This window comes from Emydura macquarii, unplaced genomic scaffold, assembly GCF_026122565.2.
Source record: "Emydura macquarii macquarii isolate MOO-44397 ecotype Brisbane River unplaced genomic scaffold, CSIRO-AGI_Emac_v2 contig_2473, whole genome shotgun sequence".
NCBI classification, from domain to species: domain Eukaryota; kingdom Metazoa; phylum Chordata; order Testudines; family Chelidae; genus Emydura; species Emydura macquarii.
Window position 1 is genome coordinate 22,049,163 of NW_027132610.1, and position 14,184 is coordinate 22,063,346.

The 14,184-nt window shown below is 54.0% G+C and overlaps 9 non-coding genes across 9 annotated transcripts; 7 read left to right on the forward strand and 2 right to left on the reverse strand.

Moving 5' to 3' along the window:
* The first annotated feature begins 2,150 nt into the window (after nucleotides 1–2,150).
* Nucleotides 2,151–2,232, forward strand: TRNAS-GCU (transfer RNA serine (anticodon GCU)). Its single transcript has one exon. It is a non-coding gene; the product is annotated as a tRNA-Ser (tRNA).
* Nucleotides 2,233–3,779: 1,547 nt separating this feature from the next.
* TRNAG-CCC (transfer RNA glycine (anticodon CCC)) lies at nucleotides 3,780–3,850 on the reverse strand. Its single transcript has one exon. It is a non-coding gene; the product is annotated as a tRNA-Gly (tRNA).
* Nucleotides 3,851–3,947: 97 nt separating this feature from the next.
* Nucleotides 3,948–4,029, forward strand: TRNAS-GCU (transfer RNA serine (anticodon GCU)). Its single transcript has one exon. It is a non-coding gene; the product is annotated as a tRNA-Ser (tRNA).
* Nucleotides 4,030–5,709: 1,680 nt separating this feature from the next.
* TRNAS-GCU (transfer RNA serine (anticodon GCU)) lies at nucleotides 5,710–5,791 on the forward strand. Its single transcript has one exon. It is a non-coding gene; the product is annotated as a tRNA-Ser (tRNA).
* A 1,545-nt stretch (nucleotides 5,792–7,336) lies between these two features.
* TRNAG-CCC (transfer RNA glycine (anticodon CCC)) lies at nucleotides 7,337–7,407 on the reverse strand. The gene has a single exon. It is a non-coding gene; the product is annotated as a tRNA-Gly (tRNA).
* Nucleotides 7,408–7,504: 97 nt separating this feature from the next.
* Nucleotides 7,505–7,586, forward strand: TRNAS-GCU (transfer RNA serine (anticodon GCU)). Its single transcript has one exon. It is a non-coding gene; the product is annotated as a tRNA-Ser (tRNA).
* Nucleotides 7,587–9,295: 1,709 nt separating this feature from the next.
* TRNAS-GCU (transfer RNA serine (anticodon GCU)) lies at nucleotides 9,296–9,377 on the forward strand. Its single transcript has one exon. It is a non-coding gene; the product is annotated as a tRNA-Ser (tRNA).
* Nucleotides 9,378–11,089: 1,712 nt separating this feature from the next.
* TRNAS-GCU (transfer RNA serine (anticodon GCU)) lies at nucleotides 11,090–11,171 on the forward strand. Its single transcript has one exon. It is a non-coding gene; the product is annotated as a tRNA-Ser (tRNA).
* A 1,710-nt stretch (nucleotides 11,172–12,881) lies between these two features.
* On the forward strand, nucleotides 12,882–12,963 carry TRNAS-GCU (transfer RNA serine (anticodon GCU)). The gene has a single exon. It is a non-coding gene; the product is annotated as a tRNA-Ser (tRNA).
* Nucleotides 12,964–14,184: the final 1,221 nt, after the last annotated feature.

Below are 14,184 nucleotides of genomic sequence, written 5' to 3' on the forward strand. Positions count from 1 at the left end.
AATGGAGGCAGTATCTCTTATGGAAAATTACTTAGCCGCAGAGGGTCCCAGGAGTCCTTTCCTTTTTAAGTAATCTCTTCCTGCTGTAGGTTGTCAGTGTTTGCCAATCAAAGGAGAGCTGGTGCCAAAAGAACCTTTTTGGCTGATGAGGTGGTCAAGAGGTTATGGCAAAAGACTGCTAATCCTTTGTATTTTGCATGCGTGGGTTTGACTCTGTCACCTGACCCTTTTAAAAGGTGAATAATATTGAGATTAATGACCAATTGATCTGATTACAATAATTCGTACCCCAGAGTCAGGCTACACAGAATTGACACTATGGAGTTCAAAATTTTGTGGGGACTCTCAGGGTGTATAACAAGGACACACACACTAAGGGCAAAGTAAAACCTTACATACCTTTATTAAAATAGAGAAAGCTAGAAAAGAGTCAAGCCATATAATAAGATAAAGATAATACAAGGTCTGGATAATCTGTGATATCATTCTATACATAAGCTTTGAGAATTGCATACTTACACTCTTAGCTAAGGACCTGGTAGTAAGAGACAAAGGGACAAGCCCTGTCTCTGTGCATGCAGTATCTGATGGTCCAAGGTCCAAGGAGTTGAAGAGTCAAGTTGAAAGGAAAAAGACAGCAATGGAAGATGTCTAGGACAAAAAGAGACCCACGGGCAACATAGTCACTACCTGAGCGTCAGCTGCTCATACTCAGTCCTCCATGCCCATTATTATTCATATATTTAGCCTTCTTACCAAAATAAAACTGAAGTGTACTTATTCTAAACATTAACATATTTGATGTGTGTCACAATCATTTCAGTGCATGATCATGCCGTCACCTCTTGCTTAAGCAGATTTATGATCCTTACTTCCCTCCTGACTGCAGTCTCACTGATTCAAATATTCTAACACCTACCATTAAGCAAGCATTCTTAGTCTCCAAAATCTAAAGGTAAGTGTTTCTCTGTACCAAGGATAATGGCCTCATACTTCACCATACCCATGCTAACATATACTCCACCTAATATCTTAAAGGATTCAGGCATATTGGTCTCAGAATTACAGTTAAGGAAAAGGCAATCCAGTGAATATAATGGAGTGACTCTAATGGGGCAAATTTGCATGACAGGCCACAAATCCCATGTTTCTCATTGGCCTTCCGTTCTTGTTTTCACAGTGGCAACTAAAAGGTCTTTCCTCCATGACTCTTCTGCCTATACATGCCTAAACAACTCAGACAGTGAAAAACAGAAGAAAACCTCCCACGCAAGTGAATCCTTGTGCTCCTACGAGCCAACAAAAGACAAGAGGCTCGCTGGTATGTCGGGGGGAGTTGGTATGTTGGGGCAATGTCGGGGGGAGTTGGTATGTCAGGGGGAGCTGGGAAAAGAGGGCCCTAGGCAAAGGCAAGCATTTACTTCAATGAGCAGCGTGCTCCTCAGGAAGAGAGAATAAAGGGGAAAAGCTACCAATTCTCTGGCACACCGCTGATGCATATCCTGGTGAAATGGAGGTCTTAACACTAGCAGAGGACTTAGGAAGACTCCCTGATCTTCTCATCGTTCTTCTCCGGAAGGTCCAGGGTAAGAGGTGACACAAACCCTCAGAGGTCCGGCTTTCACCCCAAGTGGGCAACGCCACGGTGCCTCTCGTGCCATGCAGGACTCACCTCAGGCTTGAAAGGACGGGCTTCAACACTACTAGCACGCTCGCAGGTTTTGACCGCTACTTCTTCGCTCGGGTGCCTTTTTTTCGCCACCAAAGGAGAGCCGCTGGTTCAAGATCCTGCTCGGGCTGACGAGCTAGCTCAGGGGCTAAGCCAGAGCACTTTGGGCTCTACACGCGTGGCTTGGAAGGGAACCTTGGTCTTTGGCCTTCTCTTCGTTTTGGTAGGTGGCTACGGAGCCCCCTCACCGCCTAAAGGCCAGCTCTTCCGGGCCACCAGGCACGAAAAGCCACTCCCCCAAGCAGCCCTGCTTTGTGCCAACCGGGACTCGAACCCAGGTCACAGGAATGGGAATCCAGTATGATGCCCCTACACCACTGGCACCCTAGCAGCTGCTCTCTTCCAAGGCATCTCATCCTGCCTTGGGTCGCCAGCCTCAGCTGAGCAGAGGAGAACTGGTGCGGAAAGGGCCCTTTACGTCGACGAGGTGGCCGAGAGGTTAAGGCGATGGACTGCTAATCCGTTGTGCTGTGCACGCGTGGGTTCGAATCCCACCTTCGTCGCTGGCATTCCCTTCCCCTTTTGGAGCTACTGGCTACGGGGTCCTTCCTCCGTGCCTCTTCTGCTCCAGCCACTCCGAGAGTCAACAAGAGCAGTAAATCTCAAGAAAGTGGATCCTTTTGACCCTAAGAACCTCCCAGTGCCCGAGGACGAGGGGCTCTCTGCTCTAAGGGAACGCGTGCGGCCTGACCAATTCAGCATAGCCCGACTCACTCGGGTTCTAATCCGGATGTAAAAGGCGTCCTGGAATGTCTCGTCGCAAAAGTAAGAACACCCTCTTGCCGGCAGTACGTCCGCGGGATGTATGAAGAGTTCTGGCTAGAATGATGACTCAAAGTGAGGGAGCAGGTGTGTCGGGGGGAGTTGGGAAAAGAGGGCCCTAGGCAAAGGCAAGCATTTGCTTCTCTGAGCAGCGCGCTCCTCAGGCAGAGAGAATGAAGGTTCATTGACGTAGGAGGGGAAAAGCTACCAAGCAGGGGAGGAGAGAGCACGGCATCTCCACCCGCGGGAGCGTGACATTTGCTCTGCGTCTTTCTTTACAAGCTTGACTGGCCTAGGAAGACAGGGGGCTGAGAGTCAAGTCATAAAGAATGGAATCAACTGATTGTATCAAATACTACGTTATTCTCAAAAGGTAGCGAGCGAGGTCTTTTCTGAAAGCCTCTGGCACACCGCAGGATGCATATCCTGGTGAAATGGAGGTCTTAACACTAGCGGAGGACTTAGGAAGACTCCCTGATCTTCTCCTTTACAATGTGTGAGCAAAGCAAGGAAGACGCAGGCTTCCCCCAAACAGGAAGGAAGGCAGCTAGCTTCCTGTCTCCAAAGATACGGGGCAAGAGGGGGGGAGGGGAAGCCTCATTTCCCTAGAAATCAGTCGGGGGGGTGGGAAGAGCACAGGAAGGCAAGAAGAGCAGGAGGTCATCCTGCCGCTTGAAAGAAGGTCACTGAACTTTGGAGTAGAGACGGCATCTTTGGCATCCAACTCTAGACTGTCAAAAGGGGCCAGAGCTCCTGCAAGCTGAGCCCTTCCAGCAAGGAGATCTTGAAGCCTCTGGCAAGGGAAGCTGGGTGAGAGGCATGTTAAGACGGAGAACTTTCATCTAGGAAGAGACAGAAAGCCAACTCCTCGTTCTTCTCCGGAAGGTCCAGGGTAAGAGGTGACTCAAACCCTCAGAGGTCCGGCTTTCACCCCAAGTGGGCAACGCCACGGTGCCTCTCGTGCCATGCAGGACTCACCTCAGGCTTGAAAGGACGGGCTTCAACACTACTAGCACGCTCGCAGGTTTTGACCGCTACTTCTTCGCTCGGGTGCCTTTTTTTCGCCACCAAAGGAGAGCCGGTGGCTCAAGATCCTGCTCGGGCTGACGAGCTAGCTCAGGGGCTAAGCCAGAGCACTTTGGGCTCTACACGCGTGGCTTGGAAGGGAACCTTGGTCTTTGGCCTTCTCTTCGTTTTGGTAGGTGGCTTCGGAGCCCCCTCACCGCCTAAAGGCCAGCTCTTCCGGGCCACCAGGCACGAAAAGCCACTCCCCCAAGCAGCCCCGCTTTGTGCCAACTGGGACTCGAACCCAGGTCACAGGAATGGGAATCCAGTATGATGCCCCTACACCACTGGCACCCTAGCAGCTGCTCTCTTCCAAGGCATCTCATCCTGCCTTGGGTCGCCAGCCTCAGCTGAGCAGAGGAGAACTGGTGCAGAAAGGGCCCTTTATGTCGACGAGGTGGCCGAGAGGTTAAGGCGATGGACTGCTAATCCGTTGTGCTGTGCACGTGTGGGTTCGAATCCCACCTTCGTCGCTGGCATTCCCTTCCCTTTTTGGAGCTACTGGCTACGGGGTCCTTCCTCCGTGCCTCTTCTGCTCCAGCCACTCCGAGAGTCAACAAGAGCGGTAAATCTCAAGAAAGTGGATCCTTTTGACCCTAAGGACCTCCCAGTGCCCGAGGACGAGGGGCTCTCGGCTCTAAGGGAACGCGTGCGGCCTGACCAATTCAGCATAGCCCGACTCACTCGGGTTCTAATCCGGATGTAAAAGGCGTCCTGGAATGTCTCGTCGCAAAAGTAAGAACACCCTCTTGCCGGCAGTACGTCCGCGGGATGTATGAAGAGTTCTGGCTAGAATGATGACTCAAAGTGAGGGAGCAGGTGTGTCGGGGGAGTTGGGAAAAGAGGGCCCTAGGCAAAGGCAAGCATTTGCTTCTCTGAGCAGCGCGCTCCTCAGGCAGAGAGAATGAAGGTTCATTGACGTAGGAGGGGAAAAGCTACCAAGCAGGGGAGGAGAGAGCACGGCATCTCCACCCGCGGGAGCGTGACATTTGCTCTGCGTCTTTCTTTACAAGCTTGACTGGCCTAGGAAGACAGGGGGCTGAGAGTCAAGTCATAAAGAATGGAATCAACTGATTGTATCAAATACTACGTTATTCTCAAAAGGTAGCGAGCGAGGTCTTTTCTGAAAGCCTCTGGCACACCGCAGGATGCATATCCTGGTGAAATGGAGGTCTTAACACTAGCGGAGGACTTAGGAAGACTCCCTGATCTTCTCCTTTACAATGTGTGAGCAAAGCAAGGAAGACGCAGGCTTCCCCCAAACAGGAAGGAAGGCAGCTAGCTTCCTGTCTCCAAAGATACGGGGCAAGAGGGGGGAGGGGAAGCCTCATTTCCCTAGAAATCAGTCGGGGGGGGTGGGAAGAGCACAGGAAGGCAAGAAGAGCAGGAGGTCATCCTGCCGCTTGAAAGAAGGTCACTGAACTTTGGAGTAGAGACGGCATCTTTGGCATCCAACTCTAGACTGTCAAAAGGGGCCAGAGCTCCTGCAAGCTGAGCCCTTCCAGCAAGGAGATCTTGAAGCCTCTGGCAAGGGAAGCTGGGTGAGAGGCATGTTAAGACGGAGAACTTTCATCTAGGAAGAGACAGAAAGCCAACTCCTCGTTCTTCTCCGGAAGGTCCAGGGTAAGAGGTGACACAAACCCTCAGAGGTCCGGCTTTCACCCCAAGTGGGCACCTCAGGCTCGAAAGGACGGGCTTCAACACTACTAGCACGCTCGCAGGTTTTGACCGCTACTTCTTCGCTCGGGTGCCTTTTTTTCGCCACCAAAGGAGAGCCGCTGGCTCAAGCTCCTGCTCGGGCTGACGAGCTAGCTCAGGGACTAAGCCAGAGCTCTTTGGGCTCTACACGCATGGCTTGGAAGGGAACCTTGGTCTTTGGCCTTCTCTTCGTTTTGGTAGGTGGCTACGGAGCCCCCTCACCGCCTAAAGGCCAGCTCTTCCGGGCCACCGGGCACGAAAAGCCACTCCCCCAAGCAGCCCCGCTTTGTGCCAACTGGGACTCGAACCCAGGTCACAGGAATGGGAATCTAGTATGATGCCCCTACACCACTGGCACCCTAGCAGCTGCTCTCTTCCAAGGCATCTCATCCTGCCTTGGGTCGCCAGCCTCAGCTGAGCAGAGGAGAACTGGTGCGGAAAGGGCCCTTTATGTCGGCGAGGTGGCCGAGAGGTTAAGGCGATGGACTGCTAATCCATTGTGCTGTGCACGCGTGGGTTCGAATCCCACCTTCGTCGCTGGCGTTCCCTTCCCCTTTTGGAGCTACTGGCTACGGGGTCCTTCCTCCGTGCCTCTTCTGCTCCAGCCACTCCGAGAGTCAACAAGAGCGGTAAATCTCAAGAAAGTGGTTCCTTTTGACCCTAAGAACCTCCCAGTGCCCGAGGACGAGGGGCTCTCGGCTCTAAGGGAACGCGTGCGGCCTGACCAATTCAGCATAGCCCGACTCACTCGGGTTCTAATCCGGATGTAAAAGGCGTCCTGGAATGTCTCGTCGCAAAAGTAAGAACACCCTCTTGCCGGCAGTACGTCCGCGGGATGTATGAAGAGTTCTGGCTAGAATGATGACTCAAAGTGAGGGAGCAGGTGTGTCGGGGGGAGTTGGGAAAAGAGGGCCCTAGGCAAAGGCAAGCATTTGCTTCTCTGAGCAGCGCGCTCCTCAGGCAGAGAGAATGAAGGTTCATTGACGTAGGAGGGGAAAAGCTACCAAGCAGGGGAGGAGAGAGCACGGCATCTCCACCCGCGGGAGCGTGACATTTGCTCTGCGTCTTTCTTTACAAGCTTGACTGGCCTAGGAAGACAGGGGGCTGAGAGTCAAGTCATAAAGAATGGAATCAACTGATTGTATCAAATACTACGTTATTCTCAAAAGGTAGCGAGCGAGGTCTTTTCTGAAAGCCTCTGGCACACCGCAGGATGCATATCCTGGTGAAATGGAGGTCTTAACACTAGCGGAGGACTTAGGAAGACTCCCTGATCTTCTCCTTTACAATGTGTGAGCAAAGCAAGGAAGACGCAGGCTTCCCCCAAACAGGAAGGAAGGCAGCTAGCTTCCTGTCTCCAAAGATAAGGAGCAAGAGGGGGGAGGGGAAGCCTCATTTCCCTAGAAATCAGTCGGGGGGTGGGAAGAGCACAGGAAGGCAAGAAGAGCAGGAGGTCATCCTGCTGCTTGAAAGAAGGTCACTGAACTTTGGAGTAGAGACGGCATCTTTGGCATCCAACTCTAGACTGTCAAAAGGGGCCAGAGCTCCTGCAAGCTGAGCCCTTCCAGCAAGGAGATCTTGAAGCCTCTGGCAAGGGAAGCTGGGTGAGAGGCATGTTAAGACGGAGAACTTTCATCTAGGAAGAGACAGAAAGCCAACTCCTCGTTCTTCTCCGGAAGGTCCAGGGTAAGAGGTGACTCAAACCCTCAGAGGTCCGGCTTTCACCCCAAGTGGGCAACGCCACGGTGCCTCTCGTGCCATGCAGGACTCACCTCAGGCTTGAAAGGACGGGCTTCAACACTACTAGCACGCTCGCAGGTTTTGACCGCTACTTCTTCGCTCGGGTGCCTTTTTTTCGCCACCAAAGGAGAGCCGGTGGCTCAAGATCCTGCTCGGGCTGACGAGCTAGCTCAGGGGCTAAGCCAGAGCACTTTGGGCTCTACACGCGTGGCTTGGAAGGGAACCTTGGTCTTTGGCCTTCTCTTCGTTTTGGTAGGTGGCTACGGAGCCCCCTCACCGCCTAAAGGCCAGCTCTTCCGGGCCACCAGGCACGAAAAGCCACTCCCCCAAGCAGCCCCGCTTTGTGCCAACTGGGACTCGAACCCAGGTCACAGGAATGGGAATCCAGTATGATGCCCCTACACCACTGGCACCCTAGCAGCTGCTCTCTTCCAAGGCATCTCATCCTGCCTTGGGTCGCCAGCCTCAGCTGAGCAGAGGAGAACTGGTGCGGAAAGGGCCCTTTATGTCGACGAGGTGGCCGAGAGGTTAAGGCGATGGACTGCTAATCCGTTGTGCTGTGCACGCGTGGGTTCGAATCCCACCTTCGTCGCTGGCATTCCCTTCCCCTTTTGGAGCTACTGGCTACGGGGTCCTTCCTCCGTGCCTCTTCTGCTCCAGCCACTCCGAGAGTCAACAAGAGCGGTAAATCTCAAGAAAGTGGATCCTTTTGACCCTAAGGACCTCCCAGTGCCCGAGGACGAGGGGCTCTCTGCTCTAAGGGAACGCGTGCGGCCTGACCAATTCAGCATAGCCCGACTCACTCGGGTTCTAATCCGGATGTAAAAGGCGTCCTGGAATGTCTCGTCGCAAAAGTAAGAACACCTCTTGCCGGCAGTACGTCCGCGGGATGTATGAAGAGTTCTGGCTAGAATGATGACTCAAAGTGAGGGAGCAGGTGTGTCGGGGGAGTTGGGAAAAGAGGGCCCTAGGCAAAGGCAAGCATTTGCTTCTCTGAGCAGCGCGCTCCTCAGGCAGAGAGAATGAAGGTTCATTGACGTAGGAGGGGAAAAGCTACCAAGCAGGGGAGGAGAGAGCACGGCATCTCCACCCGCGGGAGCGTGACATTTGCTCTGCGTCTTTCTTTACAAGCTTGACTGGCCTAGGAAGACAGGGGGCTGAGAGTCAAGTCATAAAGAATGGAATCAACTGATTGTATCAAATACTACGTTATTCTCAAAAGGTAGCGAGCGAGGTCTTTTCTGAAAGCCTCTGGCACACCGCAGGATGCATATCCTGGTGAAATGGAGGTCTTAACACTAGCGGAGGACTTAGGAAGACTCCCTGATCTTCTCCTTTACAATGTGTGAGCAAAGCAAGGAAGACGCAGGCTTCCCCCAAACAGGAAGGAAGGCAGCTAGCTTCCTGTCTCCAAAGATACGGGGCAAGAGGGGGAGGGGAAGCCTCATTTCCCTAGAAATCAGTCGGGGGGTGGGAAGAGCACAGGAAGGCAAGAAGAGCAGGAGGTCATCCTGCCGCTTGAAAGAAGGTCACTGAACTTTGGAGTAGAGACGGCATCTTTGGCATCCAACTCTAGACTGTCAAAAGGGGCCAGAGCTCCTGCAAGCTGAGCCCTTCCAGCAAGGAGATCTTGAAGCCTCTGGCAAGGGAAGCTGGGTGAGAGGCATGTTAAGACGGAGAACTTTCATCTAGGAAGAGACAGAAAGCCAACTCCTCGTTCTTCTCCGGAAGGTCCAGGGTAAGAGGTGACACAAACCCTCAGAGGTCCGGCTTTCACCCCAAGTGGGCAACGCCACGGTGCCTCTCGTGCCATGCAGGACTCACCTCAGGCTTGAAAGGACGGGCTTCAACACTACTAGCACGCTCGCAGGTTTTGACCGCTACTTCTTCGCTCGGGTGCCTTTTTTCGCCACCAAAGGAGAGCCGCTGGCTCAAGCTCCTGCTCGGGCTGACGAGCTAGCTCAGGGGCTAAGCCAGAGCACTTTGGGCTCTACACGCGTGGCTTGGAAGGGAACCTTGGTCTTTGGCCTTCTCTTCGTTTTGGTAGGTGGCTACGGAGCCCCCTCACCGCCTAAAGGCCAGCTCTTCCGGGCCACCAGGCACGAAAAGCCACTCCCCCAAGCAGCCCCGCTTTGTGCCAACCGGGACTCGAACCCAGGTCACAGGAATGGGAATCCAGTATGATGCCCCTACACCACTGGCACCCTAGCAGCTGCTCTCTTCCAAGGCATCTCATCCTGCCTTGGGTCGCCAGCCTCAGCTGAGCAGAGGAGAACTGGTGCGGAAAGGGCCCTTTACGTCGACGAGGTGGCCGAGAGGTTAAGGCGATGGACTGCTAATCCGTTGTGCTGTGCACGCGTGGGTTCGAATCCCACCTTCGTCGCTGGCATTCCCTTCCCCTTTTGGAGCTACTGGCTACGGGGTCCTTCCTCCATGCCTCTTCTGCTCCAGCCACTCCGAGAGTCAACAAGAGCGGTAAATCTCAAGAAAGTGGATCCTTTTGACCCTAAGGACCTCCCAGTGCCCGAGGACGAGGGGCTCTCTGCTCTAAGGGAACGCGTGCGGCCTGACCAATTCAGCATAGCCCGACTCACTCGGGTTCTAATCCGGATGTAAAAGGCGTCCTGGAATGTCTCGTCGCAAAAGTAAGAACACCCTCTTGCCGGCAGTACGTCCGCGGGATGTATGAAGAGTTCTGGCTAGAATGATGACTCAAAGTGAGGGAGCAGGTGTGTCGGGGGGAGTTGGGAAAAGAGGGCCCTAGGCAAAGGCAAGCATTTGCTTCTCTGAGCAGCGCGCTCCTCAGGCAGAGAGAATGAAGGTTCATTGACGTAGGAGGGGAAAAGCTACCAAGCAGGGGAGGAGAGAGCACGGCATCTCCACCCGCGGGAGCGTGACATTTGCTCTGCGTCTTTCTTTACAAGCTTGACTGGCCTAGGAAGACAGGGGGCTGAGAGTCAAGTCATAAAGAATGGAATCAACTGATTGTATCAAATACTACGTTATTCTCAAAAGGTAGCGAGCGAGGTCTTTTCTGAAAGCCTCTGGCACACCGCAGGATGCATATCCTGGTGAAATGGAGGTCTTAACACTAGCGGAGGACTTAGGAAGACTCCCTGATCTTCTCCTTTACAATGTGTGAGCAAAGCAAGGAAGACGCAGGCTTCCCCCAAACAGGAAGGAAGGCAGCTAGCTTCCTGTCTCCAAAGATACGGGGCAAGAGGGGGGAGGGGAAGCCTCATTTCCCTAGAAATCAGTCGGGGGGTGGGAAGAGCACAGGAAGGCAAGAAGAGCAGGAGGTCATCCTGCCGCTTGAAAGAAGGTCACTGAACTTTGGAGTAGAGACGGCATCTTTGGCATCCAACTCTAGACTGTCAAAAGGGGCCAGAGCTCCTGCAAGCTGAGCCCTTCCAGCAAGGAGATCTTGAAGCCTCTGGCAAGGGAAGCTGGGTGAGAGGCATGTTAAGACGGAGAACTTTCATCTAGGAAGAGACAGAAAGCCAACTCCTCGTTCTTCTCCGGAAGGTCCAGGGTAAGAGGTGACACAAACCCTCAGAGGTCCGGCTTTCACCCCAAGTGGGCAACGCCACGGTGCCTCTCGTGCCATGCAGGACTCACCTCAGGCTTGAAAGGACGGGCTTCAACACTACTAGCACGCTCGCAGGTTTTGACCGCTACTTCTTCGCTCGGGTGCCTTTTTTCGCCACCAAAGGAGAGCCGCTGGCTCAAGCTCCTGCTCGGGCTGACGAGCTAGCTCAGGGGCTAAGCCAGAGCACTTTGGGCTCTACACGCGTGGCTTGGAAGGGAACCTTGGTCTTTGGCCTTCTCTTCGTTTTGGTAGGTGGCTACGGAGCCCCCTCACCGCCTAAAGGCCAGCTCTTCCGGGCCACCAGGCACGAAAAGCCACTCCCCCAAGCAGCCCCGCTTTGTGCCAACCGGGACTCGAACCCAGGTCACAGGAATGGGAATCCAGTATGATGCCCCTACACCACTGGCACCCTAGCAGCTGCTCTCTTCCAAGGCATCTCATCCTGCCTTGGGTCGCCAGCCTCAGCTGAGCAGAGGAGAACTGGTGCGGAAAGGGCCCTTTACGTCGACGAGGTGGCCGAGAGGTTAAGGCGATGGACTGCTAATCCGTTGTGCTGTGCACGCGTGGGTTCGAATCCCACCTTCGTCGCTGGCATTCCCTTCCCCTTTTGGAGCTACTGGCTACGGGGTCCTTCCTCCATGCCTCTTCTGCTCCAGCCACTCCGAGAGTCAACAAGAGCGGTAAATCTCAAGAAAGTGGATCCTTTTGACCCTAAGGACCTCCCAGTGCCCGAGGACGAGGGGCTCTCTGCTCTAAGGGAACGCGTGCGGCCTGACCAATTCAGCATAGCCCGACTCACTCGGGTTCTAATCCGGATGTAAAAGGCGTCCTGGAATGTCTCGTCGCAAAAGTAAGAACACCCTCTTGCCGGCAGTACGTCCGCGGGATGTATGAAGAGTTCTGGCTAGAATGATGACTCAAAGTGAGGGAGCAGGTGTGTCGGGGGAGTTGGGAAAAGAGGGCCCTAGGCAAAGGCAAGCATTTGCTTCTCTGAGCAGCGCGCTCCTCAGGCAGAGAGAATGAAGGTTCATTGACGTAGGAGGGGAAAAGCTACCAAGCAGGGGAGGAGAGAGCACGGCATCTCCACCCGCGGGAGCGTGACATTTGCTCTGCGTCTTTCTTTACAAGCTTGACTGGCCTAGGAAGACAGGGGGCTGAGAGTCAAGTCATAAAGAATGGAATCAACTGATTGTATCAAATACTACGTTATTCTCAAAAGGTAGCGAGCGAGGTCTTTTCTGAAAGCCTCTGGCACACCGCAGGATGCATATCCTGGTGAAATGGAGGTCTTAACACTAGCGGAGGACTTAGGAAGACTCCCTGATCTTCTCCTTTACAATGTGTGAGCAAAGCAAGGAAGACGCAGGCTTCCCCCAAACAGGAAGGAAGGCAGCTAGCTTCCTGTCTCCAAAGATACGGGGCAAGAGGGGGAGGGGAAGCCTCATTTCCCTAGAAATCAGTCGGGGGGTGGGAAGAGCACAGGAAGGCAAGAAGAGCAGGAGGTCATCCTGCCGCTTGAAAGAAGGTCACTGAACTTTGGAGTAGAGACGGCATCTTTGGCATCCAACTCTAGACTGTCAAAAGGGGCCAGAGCTCCTGCAAGCTGAGCCCTTCCAGCAAGGAGATCTTGAAGCCTCTGGCAAGGGAAGCTGGGTGAGAGGCATGTTAAGACGGAGAACTTTCATCTAGGAAGAGACAGAAAGCCAACTCCTCGTTCTTCTCCGGAAGGTCCAGGGTAAGAGGTGACACAAACCCTCAGAGGTCCGGCTTTCACCCCAAGTGGGCAACGCCACGGTGCCTCTCGTGCCATGCAGGACTCACCTCAGGCTTGAAAGGACGGGCTTCAACACTACTAGCACGCTCGCAGGTTTTGACCGCTACTTCTTCGCTCGGGTGCCTTTTTTCGCCACCAAAGGAGAGCCGCTGGCTCAAGCTCCTGCTCGGGCTGACGAGCTAGCTCAGGGGCTAAGCCAGAGCACTTTGGGCTCTACACGCGTGGCTTGGAAGGGAACCTTGGTCTTTGGCCTTCTCTTCGTTTTGGTAGGTGGCTACGGAGCCCCCTCACCGCCTAAAGGCCAGCTCTTCCGGGCCACCAGGCACGAAAAGCCACTCCCCCAAGCAGCCCCGCTTTGTGCCAACCGGGACTCGAACCCAGGTCACAGGAATGGGAATCCAGTATGATGCCCCTACACCACTGGCACCCTAGCAGCTGCTCTCTTCCAAGGCATCTCATCCTGCCTTGGGTCGCCAGCCTCAGCTGAGCAGAGGAGAACTGGTGCGGAAAGGGCCCTTTACGTCGACGAGGTGGCCGAGAGGTTAAGGCGATGGACTGCTAATCCGTTGTGCTGTGCACGCGTGGGTTCGAATCCCACCTTCGTCGCTGGCGTTCCCTTCCCCTTTTGGAGCTACTGGCTACGGGGTCCTTCCTCCATGCCTCTTCTGCTCCAGCCACTCCGAGAGTCAACAAGAGCGGTAAATCTCAAGAAAGTGGATCCTTTTGACCCTAAGGACCTCCCAGTGCCCGAGGACGAGGGGCTCTCTGCTCTAAGGGAACGCGTGCGGCCTGACCAATTCAGCATAGCCCGACTCACTCGGGTTCTAATCCGGATGTAAAAGGCGTCCTGGAATGTCTCGTCGCAAAAGTAAGAACACCCTCTTGCCGGCAGTACGTCCGCGGGATGTATGAAGAGTTCTGGCTAGAATGATGACTCAAAGTGAGGGAGCAGGTGTGTCGGGGGGAGTTGGGAAAAGAGGGCCCTAGGCAAAGGCAAGCATTTGCTTCTCTGAGCAGCGCGCTCCTCAGGCAGAGAGAATGAAGGTTCATTGACGTAGGAGGGGAAAAGCTACCAAGCAGGGGAGGAGAGAGCACGGCATCTCCACCCGCGGGAGCGTGACATTTGCTCTGCGTCTTTCTTTACAAGCTTGACTGGCCTAGGAAGACAGGGGGCTGAGAGTCAAGTCATAAAGAATGGAATCAACTGATTGTATCAAATACTACGTTATTCTCAAAAGGTAGCGAGCGAGGTCTTTTCTGAAAGCCTCTGGCACACCGCAGGATGCATATCCTGGTGAAATGGAGGTCTTAACACTAGCGGAGGACTTAGGAAGACTCCCTGATCTTCTCCTTTACAATGTGTGAGCAAAGCAAGGAAGACGCAGGCTTCCCCCAAACAGGAAGGAAGGCAGCTAGCTTCCTGTCTCCAAAGATACGGGGCAAGAGGGGGAGGGGAAGCCTCATTTCCCTAGAAATCAGTCGGGGGGTGGGAAGAGCACAGGAAGGCAAGAAGAGCAGGAGGTCATCCTGCCGCTTGAAAGAAGGTCACTGAACTTTGGAGTAGAGACGGCATCTTTGGCATCCAACTCTAGACTGTCAAAAGGGGCCAGAGCTCCTGCAAGCTGAGCCCTTCCAGCAAGGAGATCTTGAAGCCTCTGGCAAGGGAAGCTGGGTGAGAGGCATGTTAAGACGGAGAACTTTCATCTAGGAAGAGACAGAAAGCCAACTCCTCGTTCTTCTCCGGAAGGTCCAGGGTAAGAGGTGACACAAACCCTCAGAGGTCCGGCTTTCACCCCAAGTGGGCAACGCCACGGTGCCTCTCGTGCC